General features: G+C 34.0%; 1 protein-coding gene across 1 annotated transcript in view; it reads left to right on the top strand.

Moving 5' to 3' along the window:
* The first annotated feature begins 1110 nt into the window (after window positions 1-1110).
* The window catches only part of LOC117210054 (proton-coupled amino acid transporter 1), a 53408-nt gene continuing 44326 nt past the window's right edge, over window positions 1111-10192 (top strand). Inside the window, exon 1 of the mRNA XM_033452657.1 lies at window positions 1111-1295. The gene's annotated coding sequence lies outside the window, so the exon portion shown is untranslated. The remainder of the gene's footprint in view (window positions 1296-10192) is intronic.

Here is a 10192-nt window from a genome sequence, read left to right as displayed (position 1 = left end):
ATAGGAACTTGGATTGGTTATTATTCGCACGCAAAGTGGTAATCCAACGTGATTATATCGCACGCGATAGCTCAGGCGAACATTGAACCAGCTAAAAAGGTTCTTCTGGAGGTCGAAGAGTCCTTAAAATTTGTATTCGTACCGCAAGTATTATACTGTGCATATGTGGTTTACAATACCAAAGAAGATGTTCATGAGCTCGCAGAATCTTTAACGAGATCGTTTTTTTTATTTTCTGTTTGATTCGGTATAAATTCGGCGATTAACTCGAATTGTTATATAAGAGCTAAGGGATGAAAATTCGTAACGCTTCGTCATCGAAGAGATACGAACTTAAATACGAAGTTCTTAAAAAATATAAATTTCCAAACAAATTAGAAATGAAAGAGTAAATTCCTTGGTAAAAGAACGAATTCTTAACTCGCAGATCTTAAAGTACGGATTTCCGAGAAAACCAAATCCGATATATCCGATCGATAAAACCTTTTCGAAAATCTTCGATTAGAAATTTCGTAGGACAGAAACTGTTAACGAAAGAAGTGGAAAATCAAACGCTATGAGAAGATCAATTCCAACGGGACCAATAATCGATAAGATCTTTTGGAACGTCGTAAATTATAAATTTCCGAAAAATATTGCGAATCGATAGAACGAAAAGTTGGACGAAAATAAACAATTTCTTAATATCTCGATTTAACAATTTTACAAATGTGTCCTGATCCCTCGATATGTCGATCCCTCAATTTCCTAATTTCTTCGATCATCACGATGTTTCCGAGAAATTCGAATCGCTCGAGATAAAATATCACAAACGTATAGAAACGTTAGTTCGATCGAGGCAGGCTATTCGAGCATGTTTATGGGTCAGAATCACGTAGACGCGAGAAAGAAATCTGACCCTGACTTGATCGAGGTGTTCCGGAAGCAAATTTTCCAGTGGTTGAATGTCTTCATCGACCCCGGGCAGGCTGATAAGCGCGTGTATACAGAGTGTGAATGTATACACAGACAGAGTTCGCGCCATCACGGACGAAATTCAGCAGCCGTGAGCATTTCGCTGACGATGATAGGCAAGAATGACACCGGTTGGGAGACAAGCAGCGGCAAAGAGTATTAGCAAGTAGCGAGCGGTCTTTGGTGGTTGGTTCGAGCGTTCTCAGTAGCACGACTCCGTTTCAGTCGCGCGGAAGCAGCCGACCGTTGCACGTGTTCACGGACCGGACGATAACCGCCACCATCTATGGGTTACCAGTACCCATTCTCACATCTGGATACTTTGAATTGACCACGAGAAAGTGAGTACCGGTTCTTTGTCATCTCTTCGTATGTAAACTGTCGGTTATAAGTATCAGGACATTTAAATTCTGTTCTACGATAATCGATCAACTGATAGATCAGCGAATTTGACAAGTTGCGAGTAGCAGGTCATAGATCTTTCGTAAGTTTATACAGCTTTAATTTTTCTTATTTCGTATATTATTTATCGTATGTTATTGCTACTTTTTTTTGTTGTTGTTATTTAATGTTATTTAACGTAGCTTTTAGTCGACTAAGGTAAAATCACTCTAGCGTGATGATAGTTTGTCAAGTAGCAATATTAGTGAATCGAGTTTCAATAGTTATCGGTACAAGTTTCCGGTTGTAAATCGTAGATTCCTTTTTTATGAGTTTATTAATTCCTTCTGAAATCTTCCTCGTACAATAACGTAAGAAGTAATAATAGCAAATTGACAAGTTTACAAGGCGTAGGTTATAGAGTTTCTTCTACGAATTTTATAATTTCTCGTTGAACTTCGATTTTTTTGCCATCCGAGTTGTTGACGTCATACGAGGATGTTTTTGTCGATAATGTCCTGTAAAATTTCGTATCGATTCGATTGTGCAAGTGCTGCTTAATTTATTCCAGCAAATTTCACCTTATTTAGTATGTTACGTTTTAACGCAGCGGACGAGTACAGTATGACTTTGTAGTTTAATACGTTAATGTAATAGATCTGTAATAAAATAATTCGGAGATAAAATCAGCGAAAAGCATTGAATTTGTATTAAATATCGGTAGATGTCCTGATATGACGTACGACTGCCAGTCTACATATACGTATTTATGTAGTATCGTTATACTAGATTTTTGTAAAACGACCGATGAAAAAACAACTGACAAAGATGAACCATCAAGAAATGAAATTCGGTGTCCTTTTATAGAGAGTATTAAAACTAGATTAGTTGGGTATAATCGCAGAATCTCTTTTGCGATTAGAGGGCAATTTGAATTGGTTTAAATTGACTTAAATCGCGAAATGGTATTATTGTTATTTATTTGATAACGACGTTGTGGTTAAGGTTCAGATAAGATTTCCTAAAAAGCTTTACTCGTCTCTGTGTGTCGAGCTTTGCCTTTTTAACGTTTCCTGTATATTCGTGGTTTATCGAAACTTTATTTACGAGAAGCTTAAGTTTACTATAAGTTTACGATGCTTCATAAATCCCTCCGATAAAACGTCTCAACGCAATTCTTCCGAACTACTCGCAATACGATAAAACGTTCCAACGCAGTTCTTTGACTTTTTGAAATCCTGCGAATAACTAACTTATCGATACAACATTTGTTTTAGGTTAGGTTTGCGCGAATTCATATTCCTGCGAATGAAATTAAATTCCTCATAAATGCAACATCTGTAGTTTAACCATACTGTGTATATTGGGTCGTTCTATTATTATTTTGTTCCATTACTACAAAATGGATCGTACGTGATTCGATAAAACGATGTAAAACAAACGACGTTGCGCATCCATTATTTCCCCGTGAAACGAAAGAAACCTTCGCGACAAACTAATATTATATAACACGTTAGTTTGAACAAATAAGACGTCTTTTTCGTGGTCCTTCATAGTGTCCTTCATAGAGAGCACAGATGTTTCAATCGATTTTAGTGGAGCACAAATCGATCTTAAAAAGAGTGATTGAATTATCTCTCGTTTGAACAATGTTCGTTAGGGAGATCAGTCGAGGTGAATAGCGTCGGCTGGGCTAGTTGCTCGGTTTGATTTAGAGAAGGTTTTAAATTAACCGACTTGTGATCGGGACGACGCGATTGCACCGATAAATCGTCGCTTTTTGTCGATATTATTTACGTAACTTAGGTACACGTTTCACCGTGTGAAAGATGATCGAGCGTTAGCTAAGAAAAACTGGGGCACGATTCTTTGAAAGAATATTCGATGAAAATCGAATTTTACAAAATCGTTTTACAAAGTACGACGAACACTGACAGTTGAAAATCTATGTTCTTTAACCCTGAACGAGTGTCGATCGTAACTCCGCGGAACAATGGATCGATTCTGACTCGTAGATTTCACGCTCGCTGCGATCAGACGCTTGTACTTCGCTGTTCAAATAGTATCGATCTACGAAAAATATTTTAAAATAAATTTAATTGTCACACGAGGATACAAAGTATTTTAATCGAAGGATTCGTAAGAAAAACAACTCTCGTCCACGTTCGGTTTCTTCTGGAAAAATCTTCCATTCCTCTTCCCATACGTTTCAACGTCTTTTAACAAGAGTAGTTACATCGCGAAAGAACTGTACCTAATAAAAAACGAAATTATGGACATTTATCTATAGCTATACATTTCTGTTCACGTTGAACAATTTCGGATATCTTACCGAATATTTTCAGCTTTCCGTATCAAAAAGTAGCGAAGAAGTATAAATACGAAAGAGCTGTTATCTTCGGGAAATAGTGAAAATCGAAAGTCAATGAGATATTTTACTGGTATAATATCACGGTTAATTTCGTCTCAGTTATTACTCTTTAAGATTTCGTTCTCACCGTACGTTCCGATACATTTATTCGAGCAGTTAATTATAATTCTGCGAAGGTCTCGGTAGTATCGTAGAAACGCGTAGGTTCGAATGGCATCGATGAATTAAAACTAACTGCGAAAATCATAGAACGAACGTGTTTAAACGAGCGAAGGAGACGCGCTTTTCTTTGTACACTTGCAAGTCGTTTTATGTTTATTCCACGTACGAAGTTGGTTTTGTTCGATGCTTTTGTACATATTTGAATACACAGGCGTGCATTTAATTTGGTTAAATTACACACACGAGTCGTGTGAAATATCTCGAGTGACAGTCGGCGAAGTTATGAGTCGGCTCTGTTGATGTTGACTGTTTGCATCACTGCCACCATCATTCATAAATATAATTTATGTTTACATTCCGCATTTACGATTCTCTACAGTCTATATCGTCTCGTTCGAAGAGTAACATGTCTCGAACTTGTCGATTTTGATTGTGAAAGTAAGTTATTTATCAGCATGTATTAATCAACCACTAACGAACAAAATTACGCTACTCGACAAGCGCGATATTACGATTAACCGATTCTAATATTCTTTGTTTAGGTTCTGTTTCTCTAGATGCGTTCGTAAACTCACAAATTCGTATGAACTATCGACCGAATGGAAGCGTGTCTAGAGAATTTTCAAATTTAATCATCTTAAGAGAAAAGCAACGTATTTTAACACATTTCGGTCTATAATACATTTTCCATTCGTTCTTGCCTCGACAATCGTACAACTTTTAATTGTATCGTTGCCGATCCAGAATTCACTTCTGTTATTAGGTTGGTAACAAAGAGATTGCAGATTTTGTCATTACCACCTATTGACAAAATCTGCAATCACTTAGTTGCCAACCCAATAGGTGGCAATGACAAAATCCGCAACCGCTTAGTTGCCAACCCAATAGATTTGATCCACGACTATCGATATTCAAAGAAGCGAAATTATCGTTAGATAGCGATAAGTCGAAGCTTCTCTCTTGACAGTAGAACCGTGACGATCTCGTGACAGGTTTTCTTATACGAATTATGCGATACTAGCAATGGTATATGAACGATTTTATTGATATTTTCATTCAAGATTATCGATTATCTTTTTCTCAAGCTTTTATTACTGTTGCTACTTTACCTGGACAAGGATGCAGTTATACGGCAATTAAGATAAACGCGATATCTGTTACTGTTATTTAATTTCGAGACGTAGCTACCATATCGATTCCGCGTGTCAAGATTCTACGTTAATGCAAGTTGTATCTTGTACAGATAACGTTTTTCGAGGATTATGTACAGCTATCTTAACAAGGTGTAAATTGCATCAAGCATTTTTGAATTTTCAGACATACTCGAAAGCAATGCTGTCACCAGATACTCGGATTTTCGACGAAGCACAGATCTTTACTTTTCTTTCTCCTATCTTGTTCGTGTTCATAATTCTATCCGTTTATTTCAGTTAGTTTCGTCCGGTCTGTGTACAAAAATTACTCTGCTAAACTTTTTCCAATTATTTGTCATTTTAAATCTACAATTCATTTCTATTAATTCGTTTGACAAATGAAAATATGTAGGAAAATATGATTGTGTTTTTATCCGAATAAAAGTTAATGTTGATTCTACCGAAAGTATCTCTATGCAGTATCTTTGATAGTCGCATCTAGATATAACATTTTTATGGAAATGTTTCTTAACTTTAGAAATAATTCCTCTACATAAATCAATACCTACTGCTATTAGTGATACTACCATGTATCACGATTATTATCACGATCATTACTACGACGAATAATGATAGAAATATGCAAATTTCTATTGTTCGCCATAATATCTTGCAAACTCCGCGAGTTAAGATCATTAACACGTTGCACTTCGTGTTTATCCTACTACGTTACGAAGCCATTGTGCCTCAGTCATTATCGTCGATGGTCCATTGTTAACGTTTGGCAATTATCCATATCGACTATCGATTCGATGGATTACCCAATAAAATTAAAAATAACATTTAATATCTAGTTTCTTTCTTTTTCGTATTTTAATCTCATCCTTGAAACGTTAATTCGATTTGCTCGTAGGAACACGAACAAATACAATTTATACGAAATTTAATGCACGGGTGTTACATTAAATATCGCGTTAATCGAACAAGAACCATTACAGTTGTTTCGTTTAACTCGTGAGAGGAACCATGTAGAATTTGCATTCGTTTAAGATACGCTCGATTATTCTCGTATCTCTTTTGTTTTTCTCGTTCTATGAAATTAATCGACAAAAGAAGCGTCTGATGAGAAATATCGATAGTTAATTTGACATTTGTGCAATCTTGGCTGATGTATCGCGACACGTGCGAGAAACGTGCTTTGTATTGCGCCGCAGCAACTTTGCATACTTTTTGAATGGATGGAAAAGAATGCAAGTTTCCTATACAAACACGTCCAAGGATAACAAGTATAATAACGAGCACGTAGGATTTCAGTCAATGATCCTGCTTATAAGAAAGTCGTATCGATATATGAACGGAAACTGAACAAGGTCGTCGAATTTTATTATATTTTCCCATAATTTTAGATAGCGACTTGTCCTTCTGTTTATTCACACGAATATTCCACGCTATTCGCGTTATTATCAAGGCGGCGTGTTCTAAATCTCTGAACAGCAATTCGTCGTTTCAGGAATTAAGTTTATCGCTCGTTCTCGTTTCTCTACGTTGCTTCTCTTCTTCGTATAATTGATATTCTGCTTATCTGGATATTTGAAAAGTTGCTCAATTAAATAACAAACGTTCGTGTACGTAAAATTTCAGATTGTCCTTGGAACTTTGTTCTTATCGTAGAATATCGTGTATTTTAGCACTGGTTTGATAACTCGCTGCTTTATTTGGTTGGTAATCGACAATTAGGTGTGTCGAAAGCTACGAATATTTGTGTTTCAGTCTTAACTCTTGGTAATATTTCATTTTCACGCTACGCGTCATACCATGGTACCTTCCAGTCTATTTCGTTTATCTCCAATAGTCGCAATGCTTCGGTCACCGAAAAATTTGGAAAAAATTCACAGTCGCTTACTAACGTCTCTGCTTCGTAATTTTCCAAACTAATCCATAATCTGAACTAATGCATAATGCATAAACGAATAATTAAAAGGGTAAATTCATGTATGCGCGAACGAAACTGAAGGATGCAAATAGATTCTACGGAAAGAAGTAGCAAAGTTAACGTTTCAAATATTTCGCGAGCCGTGCGTTTAACAAACCGCAAAATTTGTCCTTGCGACTCGTTTTGCAACGTGGAAAAATTTCTTCTTTTTACTTATCGTCGTATTAACGATTCAAGGCTCTTTAATAACGACTTCCTGTTACCTTCTGTGTCTGATATTCCGCATGATCTATCGAGATAACGCGTAGGATTCAGTAAAACGTCTGCTGAAATAATCGTGACGAAACGGACGAGCAACGAGTCAATTAGATAAAGAGATCAGAGGTGCTAGCCTAATTTCTTATCGGTTCCTTGTTAGCTGGGATTGTTGCGATGGTCAACGTCCACGGATGTTCAATAACAACTTTGCAAGAACAGTCTCGACCTCGATCGAGGCAAAAAATAAGAAATCTGTAATTTTCCTCGACGGCCACGATCATCTTTCGCGAATTCTCTTATCAAATTGACTCTTGGTATACTTATCAGAAATAGATCTTTATCACGAGAGTAATAAGCTACGCGTTAATCATCCTTCAATCTCGATCTGTAATTTGATTAGGGATATACTCGAGAATCGTTCGTGAAAGCAGCCAGATACTTACACTTTCATTTTAAAGTGTCATCCTGTTTTGCATATGAAAATATTGAAAACCGTGCGATAACCCAACTATGTATGCGCCAGTGTTCGATAATAAATAATTAAACGTGATATTCTGACTGTGTACATAGAAATGCTACATATAGAAATAATTGTAGTAAAAATTGTATGTTGAAAATGAGATGGGAATATAATATAATATAATATATAAAAATATAATTTATTTGGACCAAAATATAATTATATATATATAATTGTAATAAAAATTGTATGTTGAAAATGAGATGGGAATATAATATAATATAATATAATATATAAAAATATAATTTATTTGGACCAAAATATAATTATATATATATATAATTGTAATAAAAATTGTATGTTGAAAATGAGATGGGAATATAATATAATATAATATATAAAAATATAATTTATTTGGACCAAAATATAATTATATATATATACAATTGTAATAAAAATTGTATGTTGAAAATGAGATGGGAATATAATATAATATAATATATAAAAATATAATTTATTTGGACCAAAATATAATTATATATATATACAATTGTAATAAAAATTGTATGTTGAAAATGAGATGGGAATATAATATAATATAATATATAAAAATATAATTTATTTGGACCAAAATATAATTATATATATATACAATTGTAATAAAAATTGTATGTTGAAAATGAGATGGGAATATAATATAATATAATATATAAAAATATAATTTATTTGGACCAAAATATAATTATATATATATACAATTGTAATAAAAATTGTATGTTGAAAATGAGATGGGAATATAATATAATATAATATATAAAAATATAATTTATTTGGACCAAAATATAATTATATATATATACAATTGTAATAAAAATTGTATGTTGAAAATGAGATGGGAATATAATATAATATAATATATAAAAATATAATTTATTTGGACCAAAATATCATTATATATATATAATTGTAATAAAAATTGTATGTTGAAAATGAGATGGGTATATATATATAAAAATATAATATAATGTAATATATAAAATATATATATATTCCCATCACATTTTCAACATACAATTTTAATTACAATTATATATATATATATATGTATAATGATATTTTGGTCCGAATAAAAATTAACATTAATTTTGCCAAAAGCATCTGCATCTCTTTGGTAATTGAGAGAAAAGGAAACTTTAAGAGTACTAAGGGAACGTTGAAAAGCTTCGTTAGAATATTTAATCGCGGATTAGTAACAGTAGTCTTGAATTTCTAATACTTTTACCTTTTTTTCTCATGTTGCTTCAGCGTCGAGTCAGAGGACAGTGTTGTTGTAATTTTTTTTGGAAGGGCCATTACGCGATAATGATGAAAATTATGGAGAAAATTATTTTTCTCGAACTACGTTTTGTCATATAAAATATGTTGATAGTACTATAATATTCGTCAAGTATGTGTTCACTATTTATTATACTATTACTTAAATGTGTTACCTATAACTGTAGATGGTATCGAATATACGTATTACATATACTCGTAGATTTGTATCTGACACGGAAGTATTTCGAGCATTTAATTCACACTTGAAAAAGACAATAACTCTTATATCGTATAAGTATTTCGAAAAACGTAAGTGGTACTGTCAAATACAATCGCGAGTATTTATTCGATGTTTATTTTCCAAGTACCTGGAACTGAAATTTACGATAACTCCCTGTTTATAATATCGATAATCTCATTAATATTTATCAATAGAGCACTCGAGTTACAAAACTACTACTACCAGCTATGTTGACAAAATTGTATTCTCTTAATTCTCAAGGTACTCGAATATCTTAAACGAAATCTCCAAGATTGCCCGTTCTGTAATTCCACGTTTTCGATAAGTTGGCTGAACATAAATTTACTTTAAAATTCAAAACGTCAAATGTAAAGCGAAACATTTGCATCGAAACTGATATAGAAAATTCTATCTTTAACTATGATACTGAAGACGATTTATACCGTCGAGGGAACCTTCGCACTTATCGAACACTCGTCAATTTGTCCAACTGCATTCGCCAAACTAAAGTTCCACGTATATTTTAACTATAACGTTAAAAATAGATCGACAACGTGGTCGACTAAACTTTCATTAAACTAAATCAAACATCGACCCAACAATTTTTCCAATTACGTTCACGAAATTAAGTTCCAGTTAAGTTCCCTTGATTTGTTTGTTATTTCGTAGTTCAGTTTCCGCTATTCGTTGCTGTTTGTTCGTTTTCCTATCCTCGTTGGCACAGTAAAGGAAATTTCCTCTGATCTTCGTTCTCGAATTCCCATCAGAGTCGATTCGACCAGGCAATGATGTAATCGGATCGGTTCGTCGCCGATAAAAACGTATACGGAGGAATCAGTGAAAATGAGGATTTTGCATTGGTTGGAAAGCGTGTTTTAATGGAATAGCTGTGTCGAGTAACTGGGTCGGTCAATGCTGAAACGCGGTGAACCAGTGTTTCTCGCTGCTTTCCTGTTTCCTTTCGAAGAACTTGAGATACTAC

The sequence above is a fragment of the Bombus bifarius genome, unplaced genomic scaffold, assembly GCF_011952205.1.
Source record: "Bombus bifarius isolate JDL3187 unplaced genomic scaffold, Bbif_JDL3187 scf7180000008199, whole genome shotgun sequence".
Classification (NCBI taxonomy): Eukaryota; Metazoa; Arthropoda; class Insecta; order Hymenoptera; family Apidae; genus Bombus; species Bombus bifarius.
The sequence above is the reverse complement of the archived record's forward strand: the minus strand, read 5'-3'. Positions and strand labels throughout refer to the sequence as shown.